This window comes from Pinus tabuliformis, chromosome 8 (assembly GCF_031772625.1).
Source record: "Pinus tabuliformis cultivar Carrire ecotype Pingquan chromosome 8, CPIR1, whole genome shotgun sequence".
Classification (NCBI taxonomy): Eukaryota; Viridiplantae; Streptophyta; class Pinopsida; order Pinales; family Pinaceae; genus Pinus; species Pinus tabuliformis.
In genome coordinates this window covers 1979022736-1979039120 of record NC_142294.1, presented here as the reverse complement: position 1 = coordinate 1979039120, position 16385 = coordinate 1979022736, and the positions used below count along the sequence as shown (strand labels likewise).

The 16385-nt window shown below is 39.0% G+C and overlaps 1 long non-coding RNA gene across 18 annotated transcripts in view; it reads left to right on the top strand.

Moving 5' to 3' along the window:
* The first annotated feature begins 971 nt into the window (after positions 1-971).
* The window catches only part of LOC149244377 (uncharacterized), a 36718-nt gene continuing 21304 nt past the window's right edge, over positions 972-16385 (top strand). For 5 of the 18 annotated variants that reach the window (XR_016246731.1, XR_016246729.1, XR_016246730.1 and 2 more), the window contains exons 1-3: positions 973-1280; positions 12613-14057; positions 14255-14680. This is a non-coding gene — a long non-coding RNA (uncharacterized LOC149244377). Of the gene's footprint in view, positions 1281-11358; positions 11461-12612; positions 14058-14254; positions 14681-16385 lie in introns of all 18 variants that reach the window. The other 13 variants (XR_016246743.1, XR_016246737.1, XR_016246738.1 and 10 more) reach the window with 7 other exon arrangements.

The following is a 16385-nucleotide window of genomic DNA, read 5'->3' as shown; positions in this document are numbered from 1 at the left end:
ATTTTTTTTCAAGAAAATATATTCTCTCTTGGCCTAAGGGTGAGAGTGAGGTTCCATACAACAATATTTATGGGCATGTAGCCATTACATCAATATTTCTCATCATCACCTTAATTCAAAAAATTGAATGCACAAGAAAATAACAACCATTATACCCAATCGCTTAAAATAATTCTAATTGAGAAAATATAATTAAATTATATAATAAAAAATATTAATTTTTATTAATTAAAAACAGTTTTTTATTTAAAGTAATAAGTTAATAAATAAAAAATATATAAAGGTGGTAAAACTCTGCCGATTAGAAACCACCAACTTATCATCTTAAAGTTTTCTTTAAATCATAATTATAAACAATAATGAATATTTTAACTACTTATCAAGAACTCAATTATGATAAATTTTATAGCCTTTAAATAAAAGGCATAATCCCCTCATTATCTATTAATTAAACCATGGCACTAGGAAATTATGTAGCGGAGGAGTTGTTGAGAAAGTTATAGAAATTTCGGTTATATTTAGAGAAAATCCGGTAAGGATTTTTGTAAATCCAAGTTATAGTTGTTAAACTTCAAAATTTTAGGTGTCCTAGACGTTTTTGATGGTGCTGAATCCATTTCCACCATCAAAAACACGATTCAAACACTGTCTCTACAAGATATTTTGAATTTTTTTTGCCCTCATACAACCAAATTTAAGTATGGTAAATTTTATCGCCTATAAATTGATTCAAAAAATCCATTCGTTATCTATGAATTAAACTATGGTACTCGTAAACAAGACTGGGTGTTACCATGTTAGTGAGTTAAATTCAGACTGGGGTTAACAAAAAGATCTTTGCCGAATCATAGCTTAAAAATTAAGTGAAAATGAAGCTCTCGACCTAATTTTATTCTTATAATGAAAAGTCAACGTATATGATTTGGCATTTTATATCACTCACCGAATTGATAATTGCTACGCTGTATCCCTTTGGCGGTGTCTTGGGCTATAAATTCCTTCTTTGTCTCCCTCTTTCTGCCATACGTTTTAATTCATTCATATAGGTTATTTGTGGAATCCACATAGTTTCTGTGCGGAATTCATATAGGCTTTTATTCTGCCTTGCGTTTTTATTCATTCATATAGGTTTTTATTCTGTCGTACGTCTTTATTCATTCATATAGGGTGTTATGGGTGAAACAAGAGGGCGGAGTAGTTAGCGGGTCTTGCAACCCTCTCCTTCCTTTCAGATTGACCGAGAACTATCAGGGTTGGACGGGCTCGAAACTTTATTCCTGGTATGTAATTTATGTACTCTTAAATATTTATTTGATTTAATCATAAGTAGTAAGCAGTCATGGATCGGCTCTACTTCTTGCTATTTGTGCCCTAATCGCTATACAGGGTTTCCCTTTTTCAAAATTTTAGGGGTTTTTTTGGTACATCGGCTCCCTTTGTTGCTGTTAGGTGCCTTAGTCGCAATGGAGGGTTTTCCTTTCTCCAAATCTTCGGTTTTTGTTTTTTTCTTAAGTATTTCCCTTTTTTATCGAAATATTAGGGGTTTTATCAAAATTTTTCCCTTTAAATTTGATCTTCTTTCCGTACCCTTTTGTGATTTCATGAATTCTCTGTGCTGGAATTGTGTTCATGTGTTTTCCTTTTACGGCGAAGGGCTGCCTTTTGATTTCGGCAGATTGGCTCATTTTCCGACATTACAGTCATTTTTGTGGTAAAATACCCTTTCCTTTTCCGACATTACAGTCATTTTTGTGGTAAAACACCCTTTCGTGCCAGAGCTTTTCGTGGGCTGAAAACCACTGGCTTAGGAATTGTGCCGGAGGGATGTCTATTCTGCCAAAATCGTAGGGATTCCTTCCCTGTTTTCCCTGGAATAGAGGCGGGGGCATGCCTTTACCATGTCCCCTGGCGTCCTCGTATACGTGTTTCCGGTGTCTATCGAGATTGTATACAGGCAAATACATGTTTCAAGGCGAAAACAGGGTTTCCAGGCGAAAACAGGGTTTCCAGGCGAAAACAGGGTATTTCAGGCGAATACAGGGTATTTCAGGTTAATACAGGGTTTCCATGGCGTAGAGAGGCGGATGTCGGTCGCATAGGTTGAGGGATGTCTATAGGTAGTTGATTGTTATGTAAAGTTATTTATAAAATATAACTGATTATAAAGTAGAGCTTTAGTAAAGTAGAATTGTTGTTTAATTCTGTCTTTTACCATTTTTACATATTCATGTTATAATTTTTAATAAAAATTAAATATTTATATTTAATAAAATATTATATATTTTTAATATGATGTTAAGGGATAATCTATGCCATATTTTAAAGCACCTTTCGGTGTAAAAATATTGATCTGAAAAAAGCCAATTACTTTACAACTTGGATTGGAAGATATGCAACGGAGATATAGAGTGATTTGTCTAGTATGTTTATGATTTTAATCAAATAGAATAAAAAGTTATTTTCCGTGTATGAAAGAAAAATTGGATGTTTACTAATTAATAAAGTTATAGATAAATAATTTTTATTGGTGAAAGTTTAAAAACAGAGTTATTATTTAGAAAGTGATATAAATTATAAATTTATTTACTGCTAGCTTTGAGGATGGTGGAATGGGGCGGAGGGGAGCTACACTCCCATATGTTTTTAAAGGGAGGCACACTCCCATGTTTTTAAGATATTATTTAGAAAGTGATATAAATTATAAATTTATTTAGTCCTAGCTTTTAGGATGGTGGGATGGCATGGAGGGGAGGTACACTCCCATGTTTTTAAAGGGAGGCATACGCCCAAGTTTCTAAGATGGGTGAATTAAAGATTTAATTATCTCTTGATTAGCAAATTACATGAAAACTGAGAAATTTAGATTGGTTAATTTTATGGAATGTCCTACCAAATTTAAAAAGAAAAGACAAACTAAACTATGCTTACATACCAATTAAGAAACTTGGATGTGAGAGAATCTGTTCAAATTGAAAATGAACATACAAGCTAATTTGAGATGACGTTGCCAGCACAATTACAAGGAGTTTTCTCAAAGTTTTTTTAGTTACATTTTTACAAACATCAATTCAATCTGGGGAGTTCCTTGAGTCAATGCCATTTTTGTAGGGTCTACGATATTGGTTGCTTCTTTATAACATCATAGCTGTGCCTTTTTCATTAACATCGAAGGCTTGGATCTGAGATGGTACTCTGAGTGGCTCAACTAATATTGAAGGATTTGATTTGCTCACATAAGCTATTTGTTGTTGCATGTTGTCTTGTATGTGGCTAAAAAGTTCTTATATCCTTTTGGAGCTTTGGGGTTTTTGTAATGTTCCAAATTTTAAATTTGTGGAATTTTGTTTCAGAATTTGACAGTGTTAATTTCACAAGCAATTTATGCAAATCAAATCACAAAATCAACGATAAACACTGGAAATATTAACTGCAACTCAAGAATAGACAAAATGCACATGCAACAAAACTCAGCCTTATTTTATTAGGATAGAGAATACATGCAAATCTTGGAAATGGCTGAGAGAATGGCCTCCCACAAATATTTTCCACAACTTGAAACTGGTCCTCCAAAAATAAGCTAGTATTCTTGAAACTCCTTTGTATTTTGAATGAATCCAAATGAATCCACCAATGGACGAGTTGGGTATTCGCCCACTCTCACTACAAGATGTCTTCAAATGGACCTCCTCCTCCTCTTTTATAGACTTATGGATAGATCTCCATGCCTTTAGAAGTATCTTATTTTACTATTTTATTATAATTCTAGAAGCTCCTCCATTGACTTGATCTTAAGTGACTTTAATTTTATTTTGTCACTTTTGGTCCTTTTCTTTCAATTAATTATTTTTCCTTAATTAAATGACTAATAAAAGTCATTTTTAATTAAGAAAATGGGAAATCGCTCACAATACTCTTTTTGACCACAGGTGTCACGCCCCTACACCTGCGGTAGTCTTTCAACCGCTTATAGCGAGGTGCGGCACCACCGAACACTTTCTTTCCACCAATACTTATGTTCGTGGACTACGCCTAACTCACTTTTTCCTACTTAGTTTGTGTTTTGCAACCAAGTATTATTGTGTTTAACCTTTATACCAATGAACACCCATACTCATTCATTATCAACAACATTATACAAGAGAAATGCACAACAGTATAAAGGGAGGGGCAACTCCCTGTAATATGAGTCTGCCCGAATATCAATATATATAATTTTTCCACCTTTACAAAGTACAGACTAAGTCCTTGGGAAACCCCAAATTATACTTAGCCAAATTTCCAACTTCGGCAAACTCGGTTGCCCAGCTCGTCGGCACCTCCGCATGGTCGCCGCACGACTTATCAACCCGTCGTTCACCTTGTCGCACGTCTTCGCCGGTTCGCCCTTCGTTTGGTCGCAAACGCCCAAACAGTGTACACCTGCCCACACGCAATCGCACTTTCCAACTCTTGACAAATGCCCAAATCGTGTGAACAACACGTAGTACCGCCTGCCCAACTCTACGACCTCCAGTTCCAACCTTCGTTCACCTTCGTGCACACTTGCACGATGGGCGGGCGCTCACCCGAGCCACCAAGACACCCATGCCAAGACTTCGCACAAACGAGCGCTACACGTTCACCGTGCATGCCTCACCCGATCATCGGGCGCACCACCCGTGCACGCCTCAACCATTCGTCAGGTGCCACACACCCGTGTACGCCCTCACTCGACCGTCGGGCGCTCCTGCCCGCACCTTCACCCACAACCGCGCTTCACCGTGCACGACCGCCCAAGAACGGGCACATCCTTAAATCTGCGCCTTTTCCTTTAGACTTGCGCACTTGCAGATCTGCGCCTCTCTACATGAGCGAAGATGTATGAGCGAATGACTTGCGATGGTTCAAATGCCTCCCAACATGCAGCAATATATACCCATCGCAATGTGTGTGGGTGGGGCTGCCCAGCCGACCACCCAACCTTGTGCGCACACCCCTTGACCATGTTCAAGCGCCCACACATGAGTCGGCCCGACCTCCATCGTCGTCGGCCTCCAAGTGATTGTTCCACACTCAAACCGGTGTATAAGTGTCATCGCATATCCATTATCACATGTCTTCGTCGCAAGTTATGTCGCACGTCTGTCGCAGCTCCATCGCACAACCTTCGTGCGGCCCAACTCGCCTCTCGCCCGCGTGCGTGCTCGGTGCCCAACTGCGTTGTACAACCAAGGACGTTACATCCTCCTCCACCTAAAATCGTTGTCGTCCTCGCCAACATATCATCCTGGTAGCCATCCACCAAGATCATAAATATCCATGATGTCAACTCCTCCACATACTGCAAACCTCTCTGCAACATATCTAGAACCACCGTCTCCATCATGTCTCGCCTCGGCAACCATCTGTCACCATGATAACCATACAAATATATACACCTCGTCGGTATGTCATACATCAGAGATCATCTCAATCCATGACCATCGACCATCCTGTCACAATCTCCACATGCTGCTCCTCATCATGGAAGGTTGGTCCCTCCATTTCAAGCTACATGCTCACTGCAACATCTCGTGTCGACCTCATCAAGTGTCATCGTCATCTGAACTGCTGCCATGATACTCCAACAAATGCTAACACATCTCTGTACACTGACGTCCCCCATGTCTGAACTAGTTGGGTAGCTAATCCAACTGTCACGCTCAAACCATGAGAATGCACATCCTCATGCCACCATCAGTTGTTTCTCAAAACATCCCGTCACATCCTCAACTCGTTCAAGAATCCATCTCCATACAAGTGTAAGCCATGCTCAGGTCCATGAAGTAGTTCTCATCTCATCTGCAACACGCTGTCCATGATGTTTGGTGTCAATATTCTGCATGAAATTAGCCACATCTATACCAACATCATCCATGTGTGTATCTCCTCAATATGAAGAGATCATCTCATCAATCTCCAACACTTGGTGTGCCACATCCAAGTCCATGAAGCAACCTCCATCATATCTACAATGTGTCATCCCTAAAGTCTGTCATAGAAACAAGTATGCACTTGTCTCATCTATCCATGCACTGCCCATGATCATAGATCAATCAGCTCCCATGTGTCAAAAGTAGTTGAGTCTCGGCTCAACCCATGCCCAAGTGTTGCCACCAAGGCATCATCATCGTTGTAACTCCATTGCTCCAAAGTGTCCCCAAGTCCACCATATATGAAGTCACCAAAAGTCACAACAATCTCATGTCATCATGAGCTCCTTGAGTCATCTCCAACCAACATCTCAGCAAGCATACAAGTCTCGGCCCAAAGGTCTCTGCAAGATGCCTCAGCTCTCCATGTAGTAGAAATGCTCCATAGTCTGCTCACAACTCCATCCAAGTCCATGGCCTTGTTGTACAAGAGTGCACAACCTCTCCATCGGCTCATAAGTAATAAGTCTCCATGTCACATCAGCAAATCCACCTGCACGACATCCCTGCTTTGGCACTCCTCATTGGATGTCCATAAGTGACACCTTTACAAGTGCTCCCGCATAATGTCCCTGCATAAGACTGCCATGCTCCATGTCTCCAACCTGATGTCCATGACTAAGTTGCCCATGTAGTCCAACCAAGTAGACCCATCACAACAACCGGTCATCCTCATCCAAGCTGCAATCTTCCGTTTAGTGAACTCGGCCACCCAAGCATATCATCATCCTCACGAGTCCCTTCCATCATAGCTCCTCCACTGAAGGTTCCACCAAGAGTTGCTCTTGGTCTAGGCCATGAGAAGTCCACCCAAGCATCATCGTACCCCAAGTGTGTGCCCTTCAACCTGTCCATGAGTCATGCCGGGCACTTAGCCAATTCTGCATGTGGCTAAAGCATGACCCAATTCTCCACAATGATCATCATGTTCCTCCCTTGTCACGGGCCTTTGTACCTTCTACCATAAGGTCACAGACAACCCCAACAAGTCTTGCAACAATCAACAATCCTTGCTTCTCCATACAAGGTCTCATCATATACATCCATGTGAGATGCTCCCTTGCATTGACAAACTGATTTTGCCCTTCCCTGCATACGGTCCATCTACCAAATGCTCAAGTGAAACACAAGTATCAACAATACTTACATCATCATCATGAGGCTCCTCCATATGAGTATCCTCATTCATCCATGTCTGCAAACTGCACGATCCTGGTCCAACTTGATCATCCTCAAGTTCATCCTCCATCGTTGTCACATCTGCAACATTCTCAATCATCACGGCTTCCTCTTCCTTGTCAGCACAATCTGCAACTTCATCTTGCTCCATTGTCCAACCAAGTTGAAGAAGTTCGTCTTCAACATTTTTTTCCAAGACTTCAAGTTTCTTTCGAATTCGGGGATTTTCTTCTTTTATCCGCTTCAACCTGTATAAGGTAAGCAAGAGCTTTGCTTTGCATTCTTCCAAACCTGCCATGCCTTGTCGTTAAGCTTGGTCCAAGCACTGAGCTTCACCTCTGCTAAACCTGTTTTATCATTCACCAGCTTCACCAAGTTTCCAAGTGTACCCACACCTGCACTTCGTCACGATCAACCCTGCTCTAACACCAGCTCTAACCAAGCTCTGATACCAACTGTCACTCCCCTACACCTGCGGTAGTCTTTCAACCGCTTATAGCGAGGTGCGACACCACCGAACACTTTCTTTCCACCAATACTTATGTTTGTGGACTACGCCTAATTCACTTTTTCCTACTTAGTTTGTGTTTCGCAATCAAGTATTATTATGTTTAACCTTTATACCAATGAACACCCATATTCATTCATTATCAACAACATTATACAAGATAAATACACAACAGTATAAAGGGAGGGGCAACTCCCTGTAATATGAGTTTGCCCGAATATCAATATATATAATTTTTCCACTTTTACAAAGTACATACTAAGTCCTTGGGAAACCCCAAATTATACTTAGCCAAATTTCCAACTTCAGCAAACTCGGTTGCCCAGTTCGTCGGCACCTCCGCATGGGCGCCGCATGACTCACCAACCTGTCGTTCACCTCGTTGCACGTCTTCGCCGGTTTGCCCTTTGTTTGGTCGCAAACGCCCAAACCGTGTACACCTGCCCACACGCAGTCCCACTTGCCAACTTTTGACAAATGCCCAAATCGTGTGAACAGCACATAGTACCGTCTGTTCAACTCTACGACCTCCGGTTCCAACCTTTGGTCACCTTCGTGCACACTTGCACGATGGGCGGGCGCTCACCCGAGCCACCAAGACACCCACGCCAAGACTTCGCACAAACGGGCGCTACACGTTCGCCGTGCATGCCTCACCCGATCATCGGGCGCACCACCCGTGCACGCCTCAACCGTCCGTCGGGCGCCACACACCCGTGTACGCCCTCACCCGACCGCCGGGCGCTCCTGCCCGCACCTTTACCCACAACCGTGCTTCACCGTGCACGACTGCCCAAGAACGGGCGCATCCTTAAATCTGCGCCTTTTCCTTTAGACTTGCGCACTTGCAGATCTGCGCCTCTCTACATGAGCGAAGATGTATGATCGAATGACTTGCGATGGTTCAAATGCCTCCCAACGTGCAGCAATATATACCCATCGCAATGTGTGTGGGCGGGGCTGCCCAGCGGACCACCCAACCTTGTGCGCACACCCCTTGACCATGTTCAAGCGCCCACACATGAGTCGGCCCGCCCTCCATCGTCGTCGGCCTCCAAGTGTATTGCTCCACGCTCAAACCGGTGTATAAGTGTCATCGCATATCCATTATCGCATGTCTTCGTCGCAAGTTATGTCGCATGCCTGTCGCAGCTCCATCACACAACCTCCGTGCGGCCCAACTCGCCTCTCGCCCGCACGCGCGCCCGGCGCCCAACCGCGCTGTACAACCGAGGACGTTACAATTGGAGTCACTTCTTAGTATCCCATCCTGTAGATATTCTCATTTCGCTTCCAACGAGCTATTACATTGAGGTGTTCCATCAAATAATTTTCTTGGAATGCCACTTTTAGCATAATTAATTAAGTTAGGCCCCATAATAATGCTATTTTTTGAAAGTTGTCAAAATGCAATGAAACAAGAGGAAAGCTATGTGGATGATGGAATATGCCAAGCGAATGCCGTTGGAACCCACAAAAACTCCTCAAAATTCTTTTGGGACTCTTGATGATGTAATCTTGGTCTTGTGGCCTGACCATCACATACCCTGGAAACCCATCTTGGTTGTATTGTAGAGGAAAATAAAAATGGGGACATTACAATTTTGCCAATCCCTATTCTTTTTTTTGGCATTTGGAGAGGGGAGCCCTTGGGAAGAAGGGCAGTCATTCTAGAGATAACCTAGTTGTTGACAGATCTTGTAGCGGAAAGTTGTGTTTTCGTAATTTGCACTGGCTGCAAATAAACTAGACCATTCCAATTTGTGAGGATGTGGTTAGGCAACCCTTTGTTGAGATATATTTCAACACTTACACAAACAAAGGTTACGATACGCCACTCAAGCTTGTTTGTGCCTATCTTAATGAAATGGTCGAATGAGTTTCCCACACTAGCTTAAGACATCTTAATGTAGTAAATGAATGAGCATATTAGGGAGTCTTATCCAAATTGGAGTGCCCAAAGTTGTCATGGATAAAGGATCAAATTCAAGAAACCATTGTTAAAATGAGAGCCAACAGTGGCCTCAAAATCAAAGTCTTTGATCATAATAAACCTTTTGATGATCCTCTAGATTATGGAAATATACCATAAAGAAATCTTTTGAACAAAAATACAAATTCTTGACCAGGGACCAAGTTTGATGCACCCATTACTGGAGTGCAAGTGCCAATGGCCAAAACCCACTAAAATTACAAATAATGGCGTATTGCTTATATATTGCAAGAAAGGTCAGATAGGGGATTATCCACTTCAATTGTTGGATTATCTTTTGCTTGTTTCACAACAAAGGTTCGCCCTAAGAGGTCTTTGGGAGTGAGTTGTGAGATCCCTGACATCCTTAAGAGATCGAGATTGAAAAGAAGAGAGCACACCTTGGCCTTTGGTTCCACTGTTTAATCTTGAAACTAGGAAGATTGAAGCATCTGTGGATATATTGTAATTTCTGAGCAAGTTCCTTTCTTGAAGTTTACTACTTTTATGTAGAAGCCACACAAAGACAAATGAGATTCCTATTTGATCTTGAATTAATTTTTGGCTGCAAGTGAATAAACAAGATTGATAGCTTTCACTTGCATACTAAAGGTGCCCTTGAGCTCATGAAGACTGAAACGTTTGAGAGATCTAGCATAATGACCTTAGCGCTTTGTTGCATGAAGAACCCTGCTGCAAAAGTTCTTCCTGATTTACCATATGTGCAAGAAAAGGGGTTTCAGATAAGAAAGAGTTCTGAGATTGAAAGTCTCCTAGAAACGGGGTGGTGGCTGAAAACATTAGGGTTTACATCATGGCTAAGGCTGCCACATATATATATATATAAAGGAGATTCATAATGGCTGTTTTTTGCCCCTGGATCATCCAAAGGACAAGGACACGGGGAATGTTCTCGATCCTTGGATGTCGTTTAAACCTTGTAGAGGGTGCCCCCAGGGCGCCGACTAGCCCCACCAGAAACTACTAATAAATTATAAAAAACTATTTTTCTTCCGTTTCCTTTTGATTGCATTAGAGAAAGCGAAGCGCTGGAGTTGAATAGATGTGTCGGGTATGTTTATGATGTTAATGAAATAAAATTAAAAGCATAGTTTCTCTTAAAATCGATTGATTATTTAGAAATTAATATAGTTTCTCTTAAAATCGATTGATTATTTAGAAATTAATATAGTTTCTCTTAAAATCGATTGATTATTTAGAAATTAATATAGATGTAGCTCTGTTATAGCTCATAGGGTCTTATTATTAGTAATCTTTTAATCATTCGATTAAACGTATAGTTTTTTTTTATTATTATCATATTTATTTGAAAAACTAGTAATGTAGTATTTTATTTGAGATTATAGTCTTTTGGAAATTAATAAAATTATAAATAATTATCTTTATTTGGATTCATCCATGGGATTTGAACCCTACATACTATTTCATAACAAGGTCCCATGGGTTATAAATAAATAAAATTAATATAAATATAACTGGCATAAATTTATTTTAACATAAAGAGGATTAAATAAGTGATAGTTCCCTCTAGATGTTGTAAAATTCCTCAAGTATTGGAGAGATTTGGGCCAAAATCCAAGTTAAGATGATTTATATTTTTAAATAAATCTATGCTAATATCCATCCAGCTATATATCTTCCTTCTTGTAAATGAAAATTATATTCCTTAATGTAAATGACAACAGCTTCCAAGCTTCGAGCTGTTCTAATGTTGGTTATAATGACAGGAGTCATTGCATGGTGAAACTGAAAAATGCAAACGTATATTTTAAGATTTGGGTTTGGACAATTATCTCATATTCTGTTGATCAGTTGTATTTTTTTTCAAGGTAAGGTTTCGTCAATTGATTTCTATTTCTAAATTCATATAAACTGCTGTGATTCTCACTGAGTAAGTCTTGTATATAATGTATGAAAACATATGAAAATAAAACGTCCGTTTTGGTAAGGTAATTTTTTGTTTTTCGTTGTCCAAATTATTTTCTATACAGATTACATTTGTTTCGAACTTATATGTTAAAAATTTGTGCTGTGGACTATTGCCATGGAATTGTCTATTACATTTGGTTGATTGAGTGTGGTAGTATTTTTCATGGGTGCGATTTTTTGAAACTTTTTTGATGGGTTAATTTCTCTAAAATTTGATAGGAATTTATTGAAATCACAAGTTTGATGGGTAACCCCTGCACAATCAAAGTGCCTTAGGGGATTTTCAGGGCGCTGAATCCATATATACAGTCAAAAAATCAGTTTAAATAACACAAATTAAGATTTCACCTCAAAAATTTCCGCCAAATTCCGGCACTGGAAAGTCCAAAAAATCGCACTAAAGACAACGCCTTTTCCATTTCCATGCATATTCTTTTTAAAAGTATGCTTTTGTCAACTGCTTTCTGATTCTTGATTTTTTAATTATTGCGACACGAATTGAGTAAGTTTGTATATTCTATATTTAGTTTACACATGAAAGTTTATCGTTTATGGTATGACGAACTTTTCGTCCTTTCTGAATTGTTGTGCTACGATCATATTTGTTGGAACATATTTTAGGTTGTAAAATTTGCAAATTCGCAATATATGTTTGCATTGAGTTGTTGCAAGGGCCCTAATTGTTTGGATTTGTAATTATGAGCAAACCAGCAGAAAATTTCACGTTGGTAACATTAATTGTTTATATTAAATATCTATATTTATAGATCGTGACAGTTGTTGATCGTATATCAATGCAAATATCTAGTTAGTCTTCCTGTTATAACTTGCTCGCTTAGAAATTTCTGAAATTTATCTAGTAACATTTATTTTTATGGATGCTATTGTTGGGTGAAATGCACATTTGTATGTTTTTTCCCCGATTGATATCTTTTAACTTCATAGACTGCATTTTGTTTTTAGTAAATTCATTTTATAAATATGACTACTTGTAGTTTGTTTTAAATATTTAATGTGCTGATAGGTTTTTGCTTGTTGTATGCACTGTGTAGGCAACTCAGGCTTTTTAATGAACCCTGAAAAACACAATATGCAGGCGGATGCTCGGGCAACCGAGCGTAGCATGATGTCAGAGTTTCAAATTGCCATATATAAGTTTACGAGGCTGTCAGAGTTTCAAATTGCCATATATAAGCTTACGAGGCTGTCAGAGTTTCAAATTGCCATATATAAGTTTACGAGGCTGCTATTTTCATTGCGACATATAGTTGTCATAGTTTCCGGGAGAGTGGTTTTTTTGCTAAATTCTATTAGGAATTATACACTCTGATTTTAATCCCAGACGTGATTTGGATTTGTCTGGCTTCAAACAAGATAAATTCTGTAAAAGGACTTGATGTGGTCTTGCGACAGATTATATACTTAACTAGTCTGTTCCATGTATATTTTGTGGGCTTTTGCCTACTTATTTTTGTAATGTAGCTATCAAGGATCTTACTCCGTTGGGTGCGCTCGCGGAGTCGGTCCACAAGTAATAAAATTCCTTTTTTTTGGGGTTTTGGCGGGGTTTTACCCCCGCGCGTGTTTTATGGTTTTCTGTTTGACGGTGTGATTGTGATGTGTCTTTGTTACAGATGAGGCTGATGGAGGAGATAAGTCTGTCTGTTCTTTATGCCATCAAACGCTATTGACATGAAGTCTGTGACCAATATAGCTGGATGTATAGCGGGGATTTGGATATTCACAGAGTATCAGTTTATGTTATGTGGGGGGAACTGCCTTCTATTGAAGCTATTATTTATGGGAGATGGACCTCTTCTCGATCTTTGTATCGTTTTTGGATCGGAGAGACTTATTGATGCATTGATGCTGCTTGAAACTTTATATTTTCTCATCTCTAAGGAGATCATCAGGATAAGTTATGTAAAAAAACACTTGATGTGTTATTGGGACAGATTATATGTGTTACTAGGCTGTCCCATGTGGTATTTTTTGTGGGCGTTTGCCTATTTATTTTAGTGATGTAGTTGTGAAGGATCTTACTCCGTTGGGTGCGCTCGCGGGGTCGGTCCACAAGTAATAAAATTCCTTTTTTTGGTTTTGGCGGGGGGCTTTACCCCTGCACGTGTGTTATGGTTTTTTTTGTTTGATGGTCTGATTGTGATGTGCCTTTGACAGATGAGATTGAAGGAGGAGATAACTTTGTCTGTTATTTATGTCAGCAAATTAAGCTGCTATTGACATGACTTCTGTGACCAACTTGGCTGCCTTTACAACAAGGAATTAATTCTTCACATAGTATCCATCTATGTTATGTGGGGAGAACTGCCTTCTACTGAAGCTGTTGATGGGAGATGGATCTCTTTGCAGTCTTTGTATCGTTGTTGGAACGGAGAGACTGCTCCGATGCTTTATATTTTCTCATCACTGTAAGGAGAGCACTACATAAAGATTATCTGTAAGAAGACTTGATCTGGTATTGGAACAGATTATATATGTTAGTAGTCTGTCCCATGTGTTTTTTGGCGGATTTTTCCTGTTTACTCTTGTAATGTACAAAGTGATGTATAGCTATCAAGGATCTTACTCCGTTGGGTGAGCTCGCGGGGTCGGTCCACAAGTAATAAAATTCATTTTTCTTTGGTTTTGGCGGTGGGCTTTCCTCCGCGCGTGTAACGGTTTTTTGTTTGACAGGGTGATTGTGACGCGTCTTTGTTACAGATGAGACTGATGGAGGAGATAACTCTTTGTCTGTTCTTTTATGTCATCAAATTAGGCTTCTATTGGCATGACTCTTCTGTGATCAACTTGGTTGCATATGCTATACAGCAAGGATTTAATTCTTCACACTATCAATTTATGCTATGTGGGGAGAAACCGCCTTCTATTGAAGCTATTTATGGGAGCATAAATCATTGTTGGAATGGAGAGGCTTATTGATGGTGCTTGAAATTTCATATTTTCTCATCACTGTAAGGAGAGCACTGCATCGTCAAGTGCATTCTGGTCGATTCTTATTTACAAAAACTTAGCAGAAGTAATGGTATTCTTCCAACCACCGGAGGATTAATATCTCTGTCAGTACCGACGAATATTTGATCAGATACAATGGAAAAAGAGGTGGGTTGTAGTTTCCAATCGCTTTGAATGTTATTTCCGACTTTAAGGTAACAAAACACAAATAAAAAGGCAATGGTATGGCTATTCTTACAGTAGGCCATACTGATTAGATAAAGCAAATAATAGGTGATGGTAATTATAGCTAGTGTGATCAATTTACCTGATTATTTGATTCTAAACATAGTAGCATTTTAGCGAATATTTTAGCTGTTATTCTAAGATTAGATTTTAAAGCTTAAAGTAAGTTGAGGAATTGAAACTTCTTTGTTTAAAAATGGACTACTGAAGAATCTCTGAGGCCAAACTTCCTTTGAATTTTTTTTAACAAGTGTAGTCCCCTTAGATCGGTTTCTTGAGGTGTATTGTAAGATGTGATATTGGATATTTGTAGCATTATGATAATTAGTGCAATATAAATATGTAAACAGTCGGGCGGTTATGGAAAGTGTGCAAAATCAGTATCGATTGAAAATTTAGAAAGTGGGCTAGTGACCTGGAGGGCTAAGACTATCCATGGAAATTTTAGAGACCAACGTCAGGTATTTTGGGCCCTTGGCACATTAATTGATAATCGAGATTTGTCGATATTTGTACAGAGATGAGATCTTTTATGCATTTGATAGGAGAAAAAATGCTCTTTTTCTCGTACACGAAATGAGAACCACTTAATTATTGAATTACAGATAAGATGTTTTATGACTTTGATATGAGAAGATTTGCCCTTTTTCTCATACACAAAAATGAGAACCACTTAATTATTGAATGTCATTAGTTAGAAATCAGAGTGTTATAGGAAAAGGGATGAAAATATTAGTTACATTTTGACACTGAAGATTTGTCTAAGCTTCTACAAAACTCTAAAGCTGTTATATGGTTAGTTTATTAGAAAAATATGCAATTTTTGAGAAAAAAACAAATGTTTTTTCCTTCGCCTAATTTATTAGGCACAGAAAGAAGAGGCTTAATGTCTACCACCACTCCTATATGAAACTATTAGCTACGATAATGGGTATAAATTTTTAATTCATTTAAATACGAAACATATGTTATTAATATGATGTTGATTAAGACTACAAGTGTCAATATGAATTACGTATATTATTGAACTATTGGTACAGTGCTATTAACTTATTAGTCTCTGCGTAGACTAAAGCGATCGCCACGTCGTTTGACTTACATGTAAGGGATCGCGTACCCATGCTTTAAAATTGCCTTGCCAAGCCACATGGAACAGATTGCCAAGCCACATGGAACAGATTACCAGAGATTTACAGAAAGATTGTCCCCAACTGATCAGAGTGGGAAGCAAATTTTTTATGATAGAGGCGTTCTTCGGTAATACCACCATGATTCCTTTTTTAAATAGATCCGATTCACAGAAGAAAACAACTTTGATGAGTGTTTTAAAAGGGTTTAAGTTAAAATCCGGGTCTTTATTCAAACTCGATCTTATCAAGATGATTTATTATCCGAAATCTTTTCCAATAAAAACCCGGAAATGTTTCATCGTATTCAAGATTGGTTTGTAACCGAAAGTTTAAAAAACATAATTGGAAACGAAGATAGATGGGAGTATCCTTTCTAATTCATCTGAAGAGGAACAGAAGATTCTACCATCACCGTATTTTAATGAACCTCCTAAGAAACAGGAGATGTATAGGATATTTCAAATAGATAAACAGGTTTTTTTGCCCACGGATACATT